Here is a 21,241-nt window from a genome sequence, read left to right on the forward strand (position 1 = left end):
TGCCTGCCTTGGCCTCCTAGAGTGCTAGCATTACAGGCATGAGCTACTACGCCTGGCCAGTACAACTTTTTTTTTTTTTTTTGAGACAAGAGTCTCATTATGTCACCCTTGGTAGAGTGCCGTAGGATCATAGCTCACAGCAACCTCCAACTCTTGGGCTTAAGTGATTCTCTTGCCTCAGCCTCCCAAGTAGCTGGGACTACAGGTGCCTGCCACAATGCCCGGCTATTTTTTTGTCACTGTTGTAGTTGTCACTGTTTGGCAGGCCCAGGCTGGGTTCAAACCCACCAGCCCCAATGTATGTGGCCAGTACCCTAAACACTGAACTACAGGTACCAAGCCCCAGTACAGCTTTTAATGAGATTTTTCAAAAATCTAAAAGTAGATCTACCATTTGATTCTGCAGTCAACTACAGAATCCTGCAGCCAAAAAGAAAAGAAATCATCAAATCAAGAAGATGTCTCGGGCACAATCACGAAGATCCATATCAACCTAAGTGTCCATCAACTGATGAGTGAATAAAGAAATGCTGTGTGTATATACACCATGTAGTATTACTCAGCAATAAGAAAGAATGAAATCATGTCTTTTACAGCAACTTGGAAGCAACTGGAGGCCATTATCCTAAGTGAAGTAACTCATGAACAGAAAAATAAATGCCACATGTTCTCACTTGTAAGTGGGAGCTAAACTATAGTTGCACAAGGGCACACACTGATATAATGAACACTGGAGACTCAGGAGAGGAGAGGCAAGGAGAGGATGAGGGATGAAAACTGATCCATGTAGGGTACAATGTATACTACTTGGGTAATGAGTACATCAAAAGCCTAGACTCCAACACTGTACAATGTATACATGTAACAGAACTCAAGTTGTACTCCTTAAAACTATTTTTTTAAAAAAGGAAAAAAACCCCACAACTGATGTATATGAAAGAATTTAGTGTCTAATGATGGCACTTATTTAATAGAACTTTAAACTAAATGCTTGGTTTAAAAGGCTTTTATTCTCATATCAATATCCCCCAATTCTTACCTTGAATAAGAAAATATAAACACTTTTTCAATACCCTATATACCAATTACAGATGGCACTGCTAAATACTCTACTCTTCTCCCTTTTTGAATGTCTTCCCTTCCTCTTGCTTTATACCAAACTTTAAACATATAGACTATAAAATCATTTTGCTTCTGGATGTCTAAAGATAAATGTTTGCTATTAGAGACCCAGTAGTCCAAACTATGTTTAAGTAAAATGAAAAAAAAAAAAAACTACTTAATATTACTGGTCTATGTCAATCAAATCAGAAACCACTGGGTCACTTAGACTTCCCCTAATAGTTCCTAATATTTAGGTTCATTTTAAGGATTAGGACTCTGACTTATCTAATGAACGTTTGTTTTGTTTTGTTTCTTGGGGGGGACAGAGTCTTACTCTATCACCCTGGGTAGAGTGCCACAGTGTCATAGCTCACAGCAACCTCAAACTCTTTGGGCTGAAGCGATCCTCTTGCCTCAGCCTCCTGAGTACCTAGGACTACAAGTGCCCCCCACAATGCCAAGTTAGTTTTAGAGACAGGGTCTCGCTCTAGTTCAGATTGGTCTTAAACTCCTGAGCTGAGGTGATCCACCCGCCGTGGTCTCCCAGAGTGCTAGGATTACAGGCGTAAGCCACTGTACCTGGCCCTAATAAAAGTTTTTAATAAATATTTAACATTATATTCTCAGAGGGAAGAAAGAAAGGAAAATCAAGGCAACTCAGTAAATGTAATTCCTTCTTCAACACAGACTGTTTTTAAAACTAAAACTTCATATTTACTTTCTAAACCTTTTTTGTTTTGTTTTGTTTTTTGAGACAGAGTCTCACTTTGTTGCCCCAGGCTAGAGTGCAATGGCATCACAGCTCACAGCAACCTCAAACTCCTAGGTTCAAATGATCCTCTTGCCTCAGCCTCCTGAGTACCTGGGACTACAGGTACCCCCCACAAAGAGGCTAGTTTATCTATTTTTAGTAGAGACTGGGTCTTGCTCTTGCTCAGGCTGGTCTTGAACTTCTGAGCCAGGCAATCCACGCACCTTGGCCTCCCAGAGTGCTGGGATTACAGGCATGCACCATTGAGCCTGTCCTACTTTATAAATCTTTTTAAGCTTTCTCTGTCAAGTACTCCAAGAACAGATAGAGTCATGTGAAGTATCACATAGTTATATAAGCAAAAAGTAAAATTTACAAATTGGACCAAATTTCATTTAACATTCAAATACCTTTCTCAATAGAAAACACCTTGGTCCCAAACCAGTCAGTACCTCATGCACTATGGTAAAGACTTCCAGATCTGCTATGTGATTCAAACAGATTTGTTCAATAAAACACTTGGGACTTCACCAAAAAGGGGTCTTTCTGATACTTTTTTTTAAATAACAAAGTTCTTTAAAAGAGTCTCCTATGCAATGATAAAAAACTGGCCTGGATTTGTACACTGTTTATTTTACAGAAACAGTCTATCTAAAATCTTACCTGGCTACACACAGAAGCTAGGAGGGTTGACTTGCCTTCTGTTTTTGAAATAATTTTTTTTCTAACACTACTCTAATAGATATTATGAACAATATGTTGCTTGAAATGTTTTTAAAAATACTCAAGAAACTTAACAGTGGTTTCCTCTGGAGACCAGAGTTGAATAGCATTCTTTTACTGTTTTAACAGTTGCCTGTCCTACTTTCACATTAACAAAAAACAGCCCTAAACTACACCCACCAAATATCATCCATAATTGCCAGCTGCTAGACTCTTCAAAACAGTATTTTCTACCGTTCCTAGCACTCGAATGGTAGGTAACAAATTACAAATCCCAAGCTCATTAGCACTACATGTAAGGTCCTTCATGATCTGGACCCTTAATACCTGTCCATCCTCATCAACTCCAATCACACTCTGACCACTTGGACGCCTATGCTCTAAACACCAACTCATCACACTATTTTATTTTCTAGAAAGTTGTTACCCCTGCTTTTTTACCTAGCTAATGTGGACTTATTTTCTTAGGAGTCAACTTAGATGAGATCTCCCAAAAGCCTTCCCTAAGTCCCTTGCCAGAGTTACACCTTCCCCTCCCCTACCCCAGTATGTGTCCAGTGTCCCTGTGCTTACCAGCTATGTCATCCCAAGTACTGAAGTACACTTGCACACTTGGGATTACCTCTTTAATAGTTTTTCTCACTAAGCTGCCTGAGAAAAGGCTCTTGCCTTGTATATTATCACTGTACAAGGCGTCCGTGAAGTTCATGTGCAATTTAAAATAGTCTAACATAGTAAACTGCACACGAACTTTATGGACACCTTGTATTATGAACAATATTCTTGTGGTAAGTCCAAAGGAGATGCTCAAAAACTAGTAGAATATGAATAAACTACCTTGCATATTTCAATACCCAATTTTGTGAACCTGCCTAACTATCCCAAGCGCCAGGTGTTTGTCCCTCTACCTCCCTACAGAACTTAAATTATCAACTCAACTTCTGTTTCCTCCCATTACACTGAGAGCTTCTGAACAAGAAGCTGTGTCTTCACCTTCATAACTAGACAAGCCCTGTCCCAGGTATTTAGTAGAAATTAAATATGTGTTGAGTGAATGAAGAGTATACCTTTAAAAATGCAAGTGGAAAAAAAAAAGCACATTTCTGATTTATTTTTCCACCTTTACTAATAATAAGAGACTGTAAAGCTCTAGAAACATTTTGTGCTTGCTTTAGCATTAAAGAGGGAGCCATTAAAAGATCAAATTATTCCCCAGATAATTCCTTATCCCCTGACTTCCTGAAACTTTGCTCTCTTTTTCACATGAATTCTATTCTTACTTCTAAGCATTAAACCCTTGACCCTCACAAAACTAGAGCCCTCTAGAGGATCTTAAGAAGTAGGGAAGTCCCACTTTAACTGCCTAGCAAAAAGTAGGGAGGGACAGTAATGAGTAATTGTGTAAAAAACTAAGACTCTTACTCCAGAGCGACAAAAAGAAATGAAACGTTCCTGACATCCCAAATGCGAAAGCTGAACATATTTTCCTCTAGAAATAGCATTAGTCTATGTTATACACGGTAGACATGGCAGTTAATATTGCATATGAATTAAATGGTCTTTTGTGGGGAGGGCTGAGGACATAATTTCCTATGGGACCATGGCAGATGTTTGGATTTCTGAACTACTACTATTTTCTTCATGTTTTCCTCTTCCACAAAAGAAACCCTGAATTCCACCATAATGATTTGATATAGTGTTTAAAATATTTACTATAATAGCATAGAAATTTATGTAACTCACAAAACCAAACACTATACTACTATAGCAGTTCAGTACTGCTGTAACTAAAAATACAACAGATTACTGTACCAGTAAATTAATCAACTAATCCCCCGTAACTTCAAGCTCTTCAGTGAATATCTCTTTTACCGATTTATCTTAGTCAAAATGAGATGACATCATTTTCTTTGCAGATATCTCAAGAGAGGACTTTTTTCTCACATCCTATGCACTTTAGGTCTGGAGATGGAGTAGGATGCTAAAGGAAAAGGAAGCCAAAAGATGAGCTCCTTATATCTAATTACCACTTTCAAACCATATTTCCAACTTCCTTAAACACTCAAGATCTTCTGACACACTTCTCAGCTGTGTCCCCTCTACCGCTCCCAGCACTCCTCTCCACTCCCATCATCACTCTCAGTGACTTCCAAGCACATGTGGAGGTACCCATCTAATGCTCTGAGTTCCTTAACTGCTTCCACTTCAACATGATCCTCTTAGACCTCCGTCATCATCAGTAACTGCATCAACTCCAAAATCTTAACCAAAAATCTCAATGACACATTTCCAGTCTTTGAACTGTACATCCTATCCCTCTAGGTCAGCAGTTCTCAACCTGGGGGGGGTGCGACCTCTTTGTAGCAAATGAAAATACATCCTGCATATCAGATATTTACATTACAATTCATAACAGTAGCAAAATTACCGTTAAGAAGTAGAAAAAAATAATTTTATGGTTGGGGGTCACCACAACATGAGGAACTATATTAAAGGGGCATTAGGTGGCATTAGGAAGGTTGAGAACTACTGTTCTAACTCATTCTACTATCTCTTACCTTGTTGAGTTCTCCAATTTAATCAAAAATGATCTTACACAACAGTAATCACTTTCTGTCAAACACTCAAAAGCCCCTTTCTATTCGCTTCCTCTACTACCTAGTAAAATCCTGACTCTCGTTGTACGCCTGTACCAGAGGAGCTTAAAAAAAGTCATGAAACAAAGCTGGCTAGTTTCACTTTAAATTCACAATCATAAACATGAAAGGATATTCAGCACTGGTTAGCAGGGCTATTATGTTTCTTAGAAAGGTTGAGTTGCCAAACTCTAAGTTCTTCATGCCAGTTTTGTCTCCCCAAACTTGTAATAAACCTATTTTACTAACTATAACATTCTCTGTTGAACATGTACTTCACTGAAAATATAAAAGCTCATGCCGAGAAATTCCCTAATATTTCTTCCAGCAAATTTGTATGACTGCTATCCTTCAGAGTATCCCTGCTCCTATCAAAGGCCAATATTTCCATTTGTCCAATAGATTTTGAATTTTGTCACAGGAGGAAGTATAAAATTAATTGCATTTGTAATTAACATATAATCAAGGTGCATTAATATTTACCAGATCTTAATAGTTATCAATGAATCCTCTTAGCTATGCCTCATATAGACAATGGCACCATATGGCTGAAAAGAACCTCTATCAACTATGAAGAGGGAAAGCTCTGGATTTTAGTCCAGTATAAGTTTCGGCAGGTCATGTCGCCCATCTTCCCTGGGCCTCTGCTTTCACATGTTTAAAAAAGTGATGAGAAGGATGGGAGGACACACAAGAGATTTAATGATACTTAGGATCTCTCCCAGTTCTAAAACTCTCTGCTTGCCTCATTTTGTTCTTCAGTGTTTTGAAGGCAAGTGTGCAAAATTAAAGGCCTCTTTAAATCTAATATAGCAATTTTCAACTTAGTATTTTCTAAGAGAGTAAAAAATCAAGTAAACAAATAAAGGAATTGTAGATTTTCTCACAGAAAGCTAGTTTTGTATTTTGTTGATACACTAATCACAAAGAAATGGATGACATTTCATGCTAATGGCTGTGACTAACATAAGTCAAATATCTATAAAATAAAAATGTATTGGTAGGTTATACTAAAATTTTCAACACCTCTTTACTACAGAAGAATGTCAATTTATTTAAAGACTACTATAGTTTGCCTAGTAGAATTTCTAACTTGTGTGTCTGACCTCCATGTTTCATAGATTTAATATCAGCATTCAAATGCAAACTATACGTATAGTATTTTAATTACATCTGGGTAAGATTTAAAAAATTCTATTTTCTCCCTGAAATGTAAAATAAATAAATAAACAAACATCTCTATACCTACTTGGCACATAGAGCGCTGTCGCAACTATTATTGAAAATGGGCCCGGCACAGTGGTTCATGCCTATAATCCTAGCACTCTGGAGGCCAAAGCAGATGGATTCATTAAGCTCAGGAATTCCAGACCAGCTTGAGCAAGAGTGAGACCCCATCTCTACTAAAAATAGAAAAACGGGCCCAGCGTTGTCTCGAGTGCCTATAGTCCCAACTACTTGGGAGGCTGAGAGAGGATTACTTGAGCCCAGGAATCTGAGGCTGCTATGAGCTATGATGCCTTGGCACTTTACCCAGGGTGACAGAGTTAAGACTCTGTCTCCAAAAAAAAAATTTTTTAATTTTTAATTTTTAAATTAAAAATGAACCTGAACTTCCAACAAAAATACTGAAGGACAAAATTAGTTTGCAGTCCTTGCTCAACTCAGTCCTTCTACTGTCTGCAACTTCTCAGATGTTTCCAAACACTATCTCCAGCACTGCTACCCCTCTCTTTGGCCTTCTGCCTACCCTCTCCCTAGACTGAAATGTCACATACCGGTTTTCCCTGCCTTCTTGCAAAGAAGGATGAACATCTGAAATGGGGCTTCTGTCAAAGATTTACTTGTCTAATTAAGAGATGAGAGGACAAACTTCTGTCTCTTTGGTAGCTGTCTGAGAATGTGATGCTTGGAGCAGAAAGAGCCATCTGCAACTGTGATGGATCAAGTCTAAGACCAAACATAGCACACTCAGGATAGCGGAGCACAAAGGCAGAAACCACCTGCATCCTCGATGACCTCACACTGCGCAGCTAAAATGACTAACCAGAGAATCCTCCAGTTGTGGACGTCTTTTTACGTGAGATACTGTTTAAACCAGTTAGTTGGGTATTATGTAACTTGGGGCTTAACTACAATAATATGTATTCAGGATCTGGCAAGTGATTGACGGTGGGAGAAGAACCAAGACACAATGCAAGGTTTTAAGACCGGCTGATTGAAAGATAGTTAGAAAAGAGAAATCAGTAGGAAGAGGAATAGAAATATACACATGCACATATGAACACAGCAGGTTAAAGTCTGAGCTAAACTTATGGCAGGACATGTAAGAGATATACAGCAAGAAGTGGAAATGGGGATGGCACCCCTGTAGCTCAAGCAGCTAAGGCGCCAAGCACATACACTGGAGGTGGTGGTTCAAGCCCAGCCCAGGCCTGCCAAACAGCAATGACAACTACAGCCAAAAAATAGCTGGATGTTGTGGCAGGCGCCTGTAGTCCCAGATGCTTGGGAGGCTGAGGCAGGAGAATCACTTAAGCCGAAAGAGTTTGAGGTTGCTATGAGTGGTGATGCCAAGCACTCTACGGAGGGCGACATAGACTCTGTCTCAAACAAAAAAAAAGTGGAAATGGGAAGTAGAGTTACAGATTGAGAAACATCCACTCAGAAGATTTATATCATGAAGGAGACAATTACCAAAAGAAGCCCCAGTGAAAAAGCACACAGAACCTTGAGGACACTGGTTGTCTCCCCAGGATCCATTCGCCCTCCCCTACATTGTCTTGCAGTCTTTACTTTCAGGTAAGATTCACTCTGCTGGCTAAGACAATTACAATTCCATCCTTCTAGACAAAGATGTTGTGACAGGCCTGCCAGCATGATAGTCTATGCTTGTTTAATCAAAGTAGAGCTTAAGACTCTTAGGAAAAGGTTAGAAGTGAAACCTTTTCTCTCCCTTTGGAAGTAAATGAAGAAGGCTATACATGAACATTGCTAGTACTAATCTTTTTATGAGGAGCCACTCTAAGGATAAAGTCCAAACAGGAGGACAATACTCAGAGGCAGGAGAGAACTGAGACCTCAACTCTGATGACACAACCTCTGAATAAACCACTCTTCAAACCAATTCCATCCACGCACTTGCTAATTACATGCGATGCCATCTCCTTTAGATTTTAAATCCTATTTGCAGGCTAACTTATATAGGCAACAGCTATGTTTAGGGGGAAAAAACAAAGTTTGAGACAGTGTCAGAAATGGGAAGAAACTTTCAGAGAAATAGGGAATTAGGAGGTACAATGAAAAAAGACCAAGAAATGAAATAATTTTGTTACTATAGTATGGAGTATATTTTACAAATGTTGCAAGGAAACCAAGGGACAAAGGAAAGAGCATTGGATTTGGTGATCAGGGGGTCATGGGGAACTTTTAAAAGAGTAATTTCAGTGGTGAAATAGTAAAGGAAGTCTGAGTATAAGGGAGAGTATTAAGAACTCCAAAGTGTACCAAACACTTGGATGGGTATTTAACTCCCATCCATGTGTTAACTCCTTCAATTATCACCCTGTGAGGTTAGAATAACATCCTACTTTACAGATACAGAATAGAGTCTGAATAATAACGTGCCCACAGCCACATAGCTACTAAGTGGCTTTAACAGACTTCAAACCAAGATCAAAAGATCTATCTGACTCAAAAGTCAATGTTCTTTCTACTATATCAGACTCTCGAGATGAAAGAATGAATCTCTAAAGAAAAGAATAAAAATACAGTGGCACAGCAGACTCAAAATTCAGAATGGCCTCCCAGAGCAGAGCAGCACATAGCACTTGTGTTTGGCAGCCCTGGAGAATAGGCAAGAGAATAGGCAGGAGAATAGGAGAATAGGCAGGAGAATAGGAGAATAGGCATGTATGCAGGCTAGAGAGGGAGAGACTGAAGGCGGAGGACAAGACGGGGTAACGGACAGTTCCCAGAGAAAGGTAGATATAGGAAGGGACGATGACAAACATTTCTTCCTCTGAGATATTAGTAAATAAGGAGATGATAATAAGATGAAAAGAAGGAAGTAGGGGGAATATACCTCAGATGGTTGAGATTTTTCCCAGTAAATGAAGAGGTCAAGTTATTTGCTATAAATTCCTTTAGAGGGGGGATAAAAAGAAACTTTTAGGAAAACAGACTAAGAAGAACACAACACTAAAGACCCAAAAGAGAGCACCAACTAGCATGAAATCTAACCAATAACCTTATACAACTATCTCTGGCATCCCTCAGGATTTCAAGGGTCAAACTAGCAAAGGTAGTAATGGGGTTCATTCGGGACTGGAGACTAGAAAGGTCTATCTAGAGAATGTGGAGCCTTCTAGGCCATCAATAAGAACTTTACTAAAAACCGATGATCATGGGATCCAGGGTTACACAGGGAGGCAAATGAAATCAGCAGTAGACTTACAGGTTGGATGAATAGAGACCACGAGGTTTATAAAGAGAAACTGAGAAAGACAGAAAAAAAAACCCAGAGTGAGAAGTTTTAAGGAGAGTTTGTGCTCAGAGAGTTTTTTGACACAGGACTTCAAATCATTTTACCAGAAGCAGCGAGCCACTGCGTGGGCTCAGTAGGACTCAGCAGCCCTGGCTTTGCTACTGTCCCCTCAAACTGAAAGCACAGAATTGAGACACAATCAGCTCTGAAAACATGGAGTCTTTGGTTGCAGAAAAGTTAAGGCTAGCAACAAAGGAACCAACTAGCCTGTAGAAGCGTCAAACATACAAATATTCCTTCTCTTTTCAAACAAAACAATTCTATCTCCAAAATGTGAAAATTTGTTAAAAGGTCAAAAGTCTACAGCAAAAGGAAAAGCAGATTATGTGTCATAAAGCAGAACAAAAAGTAAACAGATCTGTCAGGTCCATTATAATCCATGTTAAAGATTTTTAGCACACAATTCTATAACAGGGCAGGAATAGTTTGTGTTTAATAAACTCAATAACTTAGCTTCAAGAAAATGATGTTGCTCAATTTAATGTTAACTTAAAAGGTCCACCCATTTGCAACCTCAAGCTATCATTTATATTTTTAATCCCACTTCTACAATTGTGGGGCTCTTGACACATTATCCAACTACAGAGGAAGATAGGAGAATTAGCCATCGCCACTTCCTCTCCCACCACTTTGATTCTGCAGTCTTCACGTGTAAACTCTGGGAAGGCATCACGTTATTTAGGACAGGTAGTTTTTTGGGTTTTTGTTTTTTTTTTTTTTAACCAATAATTTTGACTACCCTTGCCCCAGCAATAAAGGGAGAACTGAAACTCACACAAGCATAAATTGTATAGAAATATCAGGTACTCTAAGGATTGTTAAGCAATACCAACAATTCAGAATACAAGAAATCTGAGAAGTTTTGAGCTTAAAAAGCTTTTCTCCGTTTTTAGTCCTTCCTAAATAAAACAAAGGGTCTGTACAATACGAAATTCTAAAACTTCAGTGGGCAATTTAAGCTAACATTGGATAAAAGAATACATTACTTATCCTTTCTTGGGCCATTACACGATGTCTTACAGTATAAGATTTTCTTTTCTAAATCGAACGTAACACTTCCCAATTCTTTCCCTAGATCTAGAAAACTTAACACGCCCTCGCCTCACACCCCACAGATTTACCACAGCCAGAGAGATGAATGGTTTTGAACACACATTGCCATCACAGGCACCGTCCCTCTACTCTGCAGTTCAGCGGCTCAAGGCAGCCTCTCGGACACGTCCCAGTCTTCTGGGAACTGGACTCTCATCCAAGTGAACAAAATCCACTAGCCTCGGAATAACAGCCTTTTCTTTGTAACTGCACATGCCGGGCTATCGGGTAATCTTCCCAGGCAGAGAGTTAAAAACTTTTACACGAAGCAAGAGGGTCGAAACGAGGAAGACTGGGAAGCGAGCAGAGCAGGAGGGCCCGACGACCCACCCACCTCCCGCGAACCGGGCACCGCCGGCCCGGGCGAAGCTTCGTCGCGAGCCCGGAAAGGCGCAGGGCGGCGGGCGTCGCGACTCCCACCCGCCGAGGAAGCCTGCGGGACAGCGAAACCAAGGGCCAGCTGGAGGCCGGGATGGGGTGCGGGCCGGGAGGGGGTGGGACGTGGAGACAGGATTGCCGCGGGGTCCGGCCGAGTCCCGGGGGGTCCCGAGCGGCGGCACAGCAGAGCCGAGGAAGGAAACGCCGGCGCTTGCAGCCTCGCTCACCTGCCAGACGCCCGCCCCGCGGCCACAGGGACGGGCGCAGCCTGGGCTCTTCCTCTCCTGCCGGACACAACCCCCGCCGCCGCCGCCGCCGGCGCTCCAGGAGCCGAGAGTTGAGGGTGGTACAGAAGCGGGCAGAGCGGCGACCGGACCCGAGCCCAGGGAGGCGTACATAGGGGGCGCCGGCGGCAACTGTGTGCTTCACCTTGCTCACCAATAGCCAACAGCCCTTCCCGGGAACAGCATTGCGCCAGCCCCAGCCCGCTGCTCCCGGGCCTTCGCCCGCAGGTTCCCCCTAGCAGCGGCCGGGTTTCCGGCAGCCACACCCCGCCCCCTCACTACTTGGCCTCCGCCATCTTGATGGAGGCGGGAAGAATACAATGCGCATGCGTACGTGGAGAGCGAGGGCGTCCCGCGGCCCGGGGACCAGGGCTCCGGAATGCGCAGCCGCGTTGGCTCTGCGCTCCTGCTGCGGGTTCCTGCTTGCCGCCCGGGTACCATCGGCCATTGCTGCTCGGGGGGCGGTCTCTGAGTCGGTTCCAGCTGCTGTCTTTACTGAGCTGTGCTGCCGTTCAATTAATAGATCCTTCTACACACACTACAGTTATAATGCAAACATCTGTTGAGAGGCCATATGTGCCAGGCTCTAATGATAGAGATGAATAAACTCATCACCAGCCCTAAAGGAGCTCAAAATCTAGTGGAGATGAGCGAGTTCTTTTTTGCAGCCAAGACCACTGCTTCCCCCCACTCCCCCTGGTTTAATTCAAAACATATATCTTTTGGTCTCATACAGTTTGATCAGTTCTTTACCTTGCATTACCTCTGTAGTTTAATTTCCTTCAACATTAATCCAATAATATCACTTGGGTTTCTGTTACATACCAAATATTGTTCCATGCAATAGGTTTACAGCAATAAGGAATATAAACTCTTGGGACTTACATTGTATTGGGAAGGAATAGACAATAAAAGACTAAAATAAGTCAACAAAATCATATTTGATGGTGATAAGAGACACAGGAAGAGAGCAAACCATGGAGAGATGGTAGAGAGGAAGAGTCAGTGATTAGTATCTCTCTTCAAGAGCTGTCATTTGATATAAGGCCTGGCTGATCACAGGGGTCCAGGAGCCACAGGAAGATCTGTGGATAGAACCTTTCAGACAGAGGGACACCAAAACAGAGAGCTGAGGTGGGAATAACTCTGGAGGTGTAAGAGGGACAGAAAGAATACATGGCATGGACAGTGGGGAAACATCTGCTTAAGAGGAGGCAGGGGCCAAATCAGGTAGGGCCTGGAGGTAATAGTAGCCATTGCGTTTTGTTCCAAGAGGCTCCTCTTCTCGTTGACACAATTCCCCACTACTCCTCTTCAAACACTCCTAGCTCCTGCCTGCATCACTGCTTTGCATAAGCTAGTTTGACTACCCGGAAGATCTTCCCTCTTGTTCTTTTCATGTGTAACTTCTTGTTAAGTTTCAGGTTTCAGTTTAAATGTCTCCTCCGAGAGGCCATACTTCCTAAATAAATCTCCTCCCTGCTGTCCTCACTCCTTACTATTCTCTATCATTACATCTTACCATTTCTTCACACCACTAAATATATATACCACACCACTTTAAAATTATATATTCACTTTTCTTCACTGTTTCCCCGTGAAACAGTAAACTCCATAAAAGAGAGAAGATGTTCTATTCACAAGCGATTATCTTAATACTTGGTACCATGCTCGGCATGAGTGGTCACTCAATAAATGTCTGTGAAATTAATAAATGGAAGTTTGTTAAGATCTAAGTATAGTGGTATACTGCGGTGCTTTTCACTTGCTAGTTTTTAAAATTAAATGCAAGTCACTCTATTTAGTATGTCTCCTCAACTAGATTAGAAATAGGAACCTTGTAGGGGGAGAGAGAGAATGGGATGGAGAAAGGTGGACGATGATGGGGTAGTGGGCAGAGATTGCATTACATATGGTTTTTGGACTGGGAGAAGGAAGACTTTAAGTTCATGAAATACTATTACGTGTGCTGTGCACTATGCTAGATACTTAATTCTCGCACATCCCTACTAGGTAATTATCCTCATTTTTATACACAGGTAAATTCAGAGAGATTAAGTCACTTGCCCAAGATCTCATCTCGCATTAAGGAATGCGCTGACCCTAAAGCCCATGCTTTTCCCACTTGGAGAAGCTAGACTTGGAGACAGATTTATTGGGTGATTTTATGCTGTGTTGTTAGTGGACTTTCATTAGAGATTTCAGCTATTGCCATTTCAGAGTCCCAATACTCTTCTTGTATGGGACCACAACACGTATAGGACATGATTGGAAACTGCTGTCTTTTTTTTTTTTTTTTTGGGTCTGGAGGAGAGTTCATTTTACCATTTTCCTTTTACTGTTTTTAAAATTTTATACTTTTAAAAATATTAATAACTTGTATACATTTTCATTAAAGGAAACAAAGAAATACCAGCAAACTGAATACATACCCTAAATGCTAGCTGCATCCCTTGGTTAGGCTTCTTTACTCAATAACCAGCTATTTATTTATTTATTTATCTGAAGCAGAGTCTCACTCTGTCACCCTGGGGAGAGTACCACGGTATCATAGTTCACAGTAACCTCAAACTTTTGGGTTCAAGTGATCCTCTTGTCTCAGCTCCCAAATAACTCAGACATGCACCCACCACAATGCTCAGCTATAGCTCTCCCTTTAAACAGGATGGCTGGAGAGGCCCACTCGAAAGGATAGGGTTGGTATCCCATTTGTGGGGGCCATTCAGTCCTCGTATGAGGGAAGAAATAAACTCATGATAACGTGGTCTTCAACCAAACTCAATCAGTCTGTATGCAAATGAAGTAGTAGGTGATAACACATACCTGAACCCCCACCTTCTACCTCACTGTAGTGTAATCCCTGGAATAAATCCTGCAATCGTGACAATGTCTTCAGTATCTATAGTATTTGCTTCTCTTATGGTTACCATCTGTTATGGGTTGAATTGTGTTACCCCACAAAGTTAGATTGAAGTCTTAACAATCAGTAACAAAGAATGTGACCTTATTTAGTAATAGAGTCATTGCAGAAAGAATTAAGTTAAATAAGGTCATAATTCAGTAGGGTAAAGTAATCCAACATGACTGTGGTCTTTGTAAGAAGATGATCATACAAAGACAGAAACAGAAATAGTGGCAGAGATTGGAGTTATGCAGCTACAAACTAAGGGACACTGGAGATTGAAACTGTCAGAAGCTAGGAAGAAGCATGCAAGGATTTCCCTACATGTTTCAGAAGGAAAATGGCCTGCCCATGCTTTGATTTCAGATTTAGAGGCTTCAGAACTATGAGTCAATAAATTTCTGTTGTTTTAAGTCACCTAAACAGCAGCCCTAGAAAATTGACACAGCATCTCGTGAATATGGTACAGTCTGAAATAGAGGAATGAGATGGGGAAAGGTGGTGACAGGCACGAGCTACTGCCCTGACATTGCCACAAAGCTCCAGCAAAACTTCAGGCTAGTCACAGAGCAACAGTTTCCTCATCTGTACAAGCAGGCGTAACAATAGCTGCCCTGCCTGCTTCAGAGATCTGCAGTGAGAACTAACAAGTATTCTAGTGATGCTGTAGCCAACAAGGTCTGATGGATACTAAGAAACAACTATGTAAAAGACAGGATTTCTGCCACAGACAATCTCAGTCTGGTTGAGAAGACAAAGCACTTTCCTATGATAAAATAACTTGTGTGGACCAGTGTGCATGCTTTCAATCCTATTCACTATTAATGCTGAAAAAAGGAAGGATCCTCAGACTTGGGTGGAGAGGGAGACCTCATGAAGGGCTTTAAGAGAAAAAGAATTTATTAGAAGGATTTTGGACACCTACGGGATCTTCAGAAGCAACACTCAATGTTATGTCCACAAGTCCCAAGTACCCTTCACAGTACCCACTACCTGATGCCGGGCACGGTGGCTCACGCCTGTAATCCCAGCACTTGGGAGGCCCGGCAGGTGGATTGCCTGAGCTCATGAGTTCCAGACTAGCCTGAGCCAGAGTGAGACCTTGTCTCTAAAAATAGTCAGGCATTGTGTCGGACACCTGTAGTCCCAGGTACTTGGGAAACTGAGGCAAGAGAATTGCTTAAATCCAAGAGTTTGAGGTTGCTGTGAGCTGTGATGTCATGGCACTCTACCAAGGGCAATAAAGTAAAAAAACAAAAATAAAAACAAAACAAAAATAAAAGCCAACACTGCCAGTACAACTTGACCCAGACACTGGATGATCCTGCTGCTACTCCTGGGAACTAGATACAGTTATTATCACTGCCACCACTCTCAACAGAATGAAAGGTCACTTCGTCCTCACAATCTGAAGCCTGAATAGGGCAAATCACTGACACAACCCAGCCATACGTTAACACTCTAGCTACATACTGGCCAGTAGAAGTATAATTCAAGTTCAAATGTAATTTTAAATTTGCTAGTATGAACATTAGGAAAGGCTGAAGAAGACCAGGCGCAGTGGCTCGTGCCTGTGATCCTAGCACTCTGGGGGACCAAGGCAGACGGATCGCTTGAGCTCACAAGTTTGAGATCGGCATGAGCCGGAGCCAGACCCCATCTCTACTAAAAAAATGAAGAACTGAGCCCAAGAGTTTGAGGTTGAAAAAAGAAAAGCAAAGAAAGGCTAAACAAAAGCCAGGTGAAACTAATTTTAATAATATATTTTATTTAACCCAATATATTCAAAATAATATTATTCCAACATATGACTCTAGTCACTTCATGTGTTCAGTAGCCACATGTGGCCAGATAGGGAGGCCAGGAAAATGAATATATCACTTTCATTTTCTGCAGTGAGAGGTGGTTCTGCTTCATGCAAAGGGAAATTTCCTAAACATAGGAAAAGAGTTCAGATGCAACCGTGCAAATGGAAGAAAAAGTTGAAGGAAAACTTACAACTGGTTTGTAGAGAATGGTAAATGGTAGATTAAGGACATTTATCATTAATTTTATCATGTGGTGACTTAGAGCCACTGAAGGTTTATAAAGTAGGGAAATGCTTAGAAAATTTAAGAAAAATACCACGCAGATGTAAATAGTGACTTAAAGAACACTTGAATGGAAAGATGAATTCCTGGACTTAATTATGTCTTTGTTCTATGCAGCCTTATGCAAGTTGCCTCTCTGAACCCAGAGAAATGGGGATGGTAATATCTATCTCAGGCCTGCTGTGAGGATTAAAGAAATAGTGCATGTGAAAATGACTAGCACCTGGTGTATTATGTAAGGTTCTCCAAAGAAATATAACCAATAGGATATATATGGAGAGATATATAAGAAGAGATGTATTATAGGAATTGGCTCTTGCAGTTATGGAGAGCAAGAATTCCCATAATCTGCAGTGTGCAAGCTAGAGAACCAAGAAAGTTAGTAGTGTAACTTCTGAGTCCAAAGGGCTGAGAATTGGTGGGTACTGATAGTATAAGTCCTGGTCCAAGTCTGGAAGCTCAAGAGAACAGGAGTACCAATGTCTAAGGGCAGGAGAAAATGCTGGCTAGCATTGGTCAGGGTAACCTTCCCCTTTTCTCAGTCTACCAATTCAAATGATAATCTCTTCTGGAGATAACCTGCACAGACATATCTGGGCATCTCTTGACCCAGTCAAGCTGACATAGAAAATTATACCTGGAAAGTACTCAATCAATGTTATTAAAGTCTGAATTAACCTGAGTACCTGGTTAGAGGTCTACATAAACAGAAAGGAGGTTATACTATCTCCCCAAAGCCAAGAATTCTAGGGTAAAATCCCAGAAAATATGTATTTCAGAATTCCCATTGTGCCTCAGATTTCCTAAGTAGTCTATTTCTTCCTCAAAGCCCTTACTGGCCATCCTAGAGGTTATCTCTCCTTCCATGGTCAATATTTCTCCTTGGGCAGTATGACATTTTTGTCAGTCAGGCAGGTCATCCAGGAGGGAATAGACCATGGATATTCAACCTGCAGCCCATGGGCCACGTGCTGATTTTGTGAGGACCTCGTTTGCTTATCTGTGGTGTCTGATATCACAAAAAGTATGTAGAGACCTTTCTTTTGTTATTCAGCTTTCATTAGTTTTTGTGTCAAGACAACTCTTCTTGTTCCAATGTGTGGCAGAGACAAAAAAAATTGGCCACTCCTGCCATGGACCACATCTTACACATTTTTGTCTTTATCTCCTACAATTTCTCCAATGGAGGGCATCAAAGAAAAGTAGGTCAGCGAAGTCTGATAGTTTTAGAAACTAGATCAGTGATTTCCAACTGGTGTGCTGTGAAAATTCTTAAATATCATTGATTAAATTATTTTCAAAAGAAGTTCAAAGCACAGTGAGTACACTCTTTTTATTGAACAACATAATTTTTTTTGAACAACATAATTTAAGTGTACCATGGAAGTTTAACTATAGGTTCAATTGTGCTGTGAGATAAAAAAGGTTGAAAAACACTGAGCTAGATGGTGAGTATCATGAGTATTTATTATGTTATTCTTACTACTTTCGAGTATGCTTGAAATTTGTCTTTTTTTTTTTTTTTTTTTTTTTGAGGCAGAGTATTTTTGTGCTGCCCTTGGTAGAGTGCTGTGGTGTCATAGCTCACAACAACCTCAAACTCTTGGGCTTGAGTAACCCTCTTGCCTCAGCCTCCTGAGTAGCTGAGACTACAGGCACCTGCCACAACACCCAGCTATTTTTTCAGAGATGGGATCTCACTCTTGCTTGTCTCAAATTCCTGAGCTCAAGTAATTCACCCGCCTTGGCCTCCCACAGTGCTGGGATTACAGGCCTGAGCCACCAAACCCAGCCCTTGAAATTCTTCATAATAAAAAGTTGAAAAAGAAAAAAAAGACATCTATAGACCTGCTTCAAGGTGTTTGACTAAGTGCAAGTGTTTATTTCTCTTCTCTCTGTATATTTCACTAAAATGTCAGTAACAAAGTTCAATTTTTAGTGAAATGAATGAATGTTAAGTTTCAAGGACCTTCAATTGTATAGGTACTTTTCAAGGTCCTGGAAGATACCTTAGCAGTATATTTATAAATTTTTGTAAAATCTATAAAAGTCATATATTTCAACCACAGTTGGTCAAGGGCATTACTATTTCTACTCTAACTTACCTTCTGTCACAGTTCTTTTTGTGTCAGGTGACATTAGAGCAGCTTCAGAGTAGTTTCAGCATCCAGCTAAGAGGAAATTGAGTTTGGAATATAATTTACTTGAATTTCATTGGAGGATATTTATGTGATTCACAGTCACTTCTGTGTGCAATATTTATTGCTAACCATCTGGTGGAGAAACAGGTTCCAGGAATACCCCTGCAAGCCCATTGTCTATTATCCAAGCATTATAACACAAAGGGCTGGCGTTTGTGTTGTAATATGAACATATCCTGTGACACCTGAACTAGAAGTATGCATAGAGCCAGAAGCTATTCTGTAGAAAATTCTTTTGATTTTATAGCTAGTACAGAAAAGAAACCTGAAGGGATTTTCCCCAAATGAGACTACAATCTTAAAAAATCACAAGGCATCACAATCACGACAAGAGGAAATACTTCTTTATCTGCCTTGTGAAGTATTACTCTGACGCCAAAACTAATAACAAACTAGCAAGCTGGGAAAAAACTAAACTATCAATAATAAACAATTTTTGATCAACCACATTAGAAGAAAGAATGAATTATCTTTCTACTCAGTCTGTTTACATGATAAAACAAAGTCACTGTCATATGAACATCCAATTAAAGAACATCAAGATAAAAAATGTAGAATAAAAGTATAGAAATATGTGAGGCAGTAAAATAATGCACACATTGTATTTTTTCCAGATTTGTGATGCTTGCAGATTTTGTGTTAGCATTTGTGACTTATTTTATCGTTGTAAAGAAATATCCACTTTCTGGCTTGGCGCCTGTAGTTCAATGGTTAGGGTACTGGCCACATACACTGAGGCTGGTGGGTTCAAACTGGCCGGGGCCTGCTAAAATAACCATGACAACTGCAACAACAACAACCACAACAAAAAATAAAATAGCCAGGCGTTGTGGCGGGTTCCTATAGTCCCAGCTACTTAGGAGTCTGAGGCAAAAGAATTGCTTAAGTACAAGAGCTTGAGGTTGCCGTGAGCTGTGACACCACAGCACTCTACTCAGGGTGACATAGTGAGACTCTGTCTCAAAAAAAAAAAAGAAATATCCACTTTCTCACCTAAATTTGTATTCAAACTTTTGTATTATTTTTTCTTCAACAGAGATTTCAAATTTGATGTCTCATAAATCAAAACATGGATCCCTAAACATGGATCTGTGAGATTACAGTTGAGAACTTCACCATCCTCCTCTCAGCAACTGAGAGAAGTACTAATTAGGAAATCAGCAAAGTTAGAGAAGACCAGAACAACACAATCAACCAGTACAATCCAATTGACTTTACAGGAATACTCCAAACAGTACAATGCATTTTCTTTCCGAGCACTCATAATAGACCACATCCTGGACCAGAAAACAAACCATGCATAATGTGATCTCTACCATAATGGAACTGGATTAGTAATCAACGAGCAAAAGGCAATAGGAGAATCTCTAAACCTGTCAAAATTAAATAATATACTTGTAAATAATACCTGGTCAAAGAGGAAGTCTCAAAGGAATTTTATTTTATTTATTTATTTTTTTTTGCAGTTTTTGGCCAGGGCTGGGTTTGAACCCACCACCTCCGGCATATGGGGCTGGCACCCTACCCCTTTGAGCCACAGGTGCCGCCCTCAAAAGAAATTTTTAAAAAATGCACAGAATTGAATGAAAATGTGAGTACAACATATCAAAATTTGTGGCATAAAGCTAAAGACATGATGAGAAGGAAATTGACAGCACTACATGAGTACATTACAAAAGAGGAAAAGATCACATTAAAAGTTGTAGAATCAATAATCTAAGTTCCTATCTTGAGAAAAAGGAAGAGCAAAATAAATCCAATGAAAAAGAAAGATGGAAATAAAAATAAAAGCAGAAATCAATGAAATTGAAAAGGGAAGCAGTGGGGAAAATAAAAGTAAAGCTGGTTTATAAACCTTTAGTGAACCTCACCAAGTAAAAGGAGAAAAGACACAAGTTATCAATATCAGTCACCAAATGGGATATTATTACAGTTCTTGCCACCATTAAAATAATAATAAGGGAATACATGGATATATTTATATTTATAAATTCAAAAACTTTAGGAGAGGGGTGGCGCCTGTGGCTTAAAGGAGTAGGGCACCAGCCCATATACTGGAGGTGGTGGGTTCAAACCCAGCCCTGCCAAAAACTGCAAAAAAAAAAAAAAACTTTAGGAGAAATGGACCAATTCTTAAAAAGCATAAACTACTGAAGCTCAAACAAGATGGAATAGAACAGTCCTATAACCATTAAAGAAACTGAATTTATCATTAAAATACTCAGGAAAAAAGAAATCTCCAAAACCTAGATGGCTTTACTGGAAAACTCTACCAAGCATTCTGAGATGACTTGGCCCCAGTTTTATACAGTCTCTTCCAGAGAATGCAAGAAGAGGGAATAATTCTTTACTCACTTCATGAGACCAGTTATTACTGACAGCAAAACTAGACAAAGACAATATAATAAACGAAAGCTACAGACCAATGTCTCTTATAGATATAGAAATCCTCAAACAAAATAATATCCTTCTTTCCTATCTATGGGAGATTTATTTGAAGACCCTTGAAGATGCCAAAATCCACAGATACTCAA

General features: G+C 40.3%; 1 protein-coding gene across 4 annotated transcripts in view; it reads right to left on the reverse strand.

Moving 5' to 3' along the window:
- The window catches only part of APC (APC, WNT signaling pathway regulator), a 122,238-nt gene extending 110,402 nt beyond the window's left edge, over positions 1 to 11,836 (reverse strand). For 3 of the 4 annotated variants that reach the window (XM_023512696.1, XM_023512695.1, XM_023512693.1), the window contains exon 1: positions 11,458 to 11,836. The gene's annotated coding sequence lies outside the window, so the exon portion shown is untranslated. The remainder of the gene's footprint in view (positions 1 to 11,457) is intronic. The other variant, XM_023512694.1, reaches the window with a different exon arrangement.
- Between the last annotated feature and the right edge of the window lie 9,405 nt (positions 11,837 to 21,241).

The sequence above is a fragment of the Otolemur garnettii genome, unplaced genomic scaffold (assembly GCF_000181295.1).
Source record: "Otolemur garnettii isolate 467f Iridium unplaced genomic scaffold, OtoGar3 scaffold00030, whole genome shotgun sequence".
NCBI lineage: Eukaryota > Metazoa > Chordata > Mammalia > Primates > Galagidae > Otolemur > Otolemur garnettii.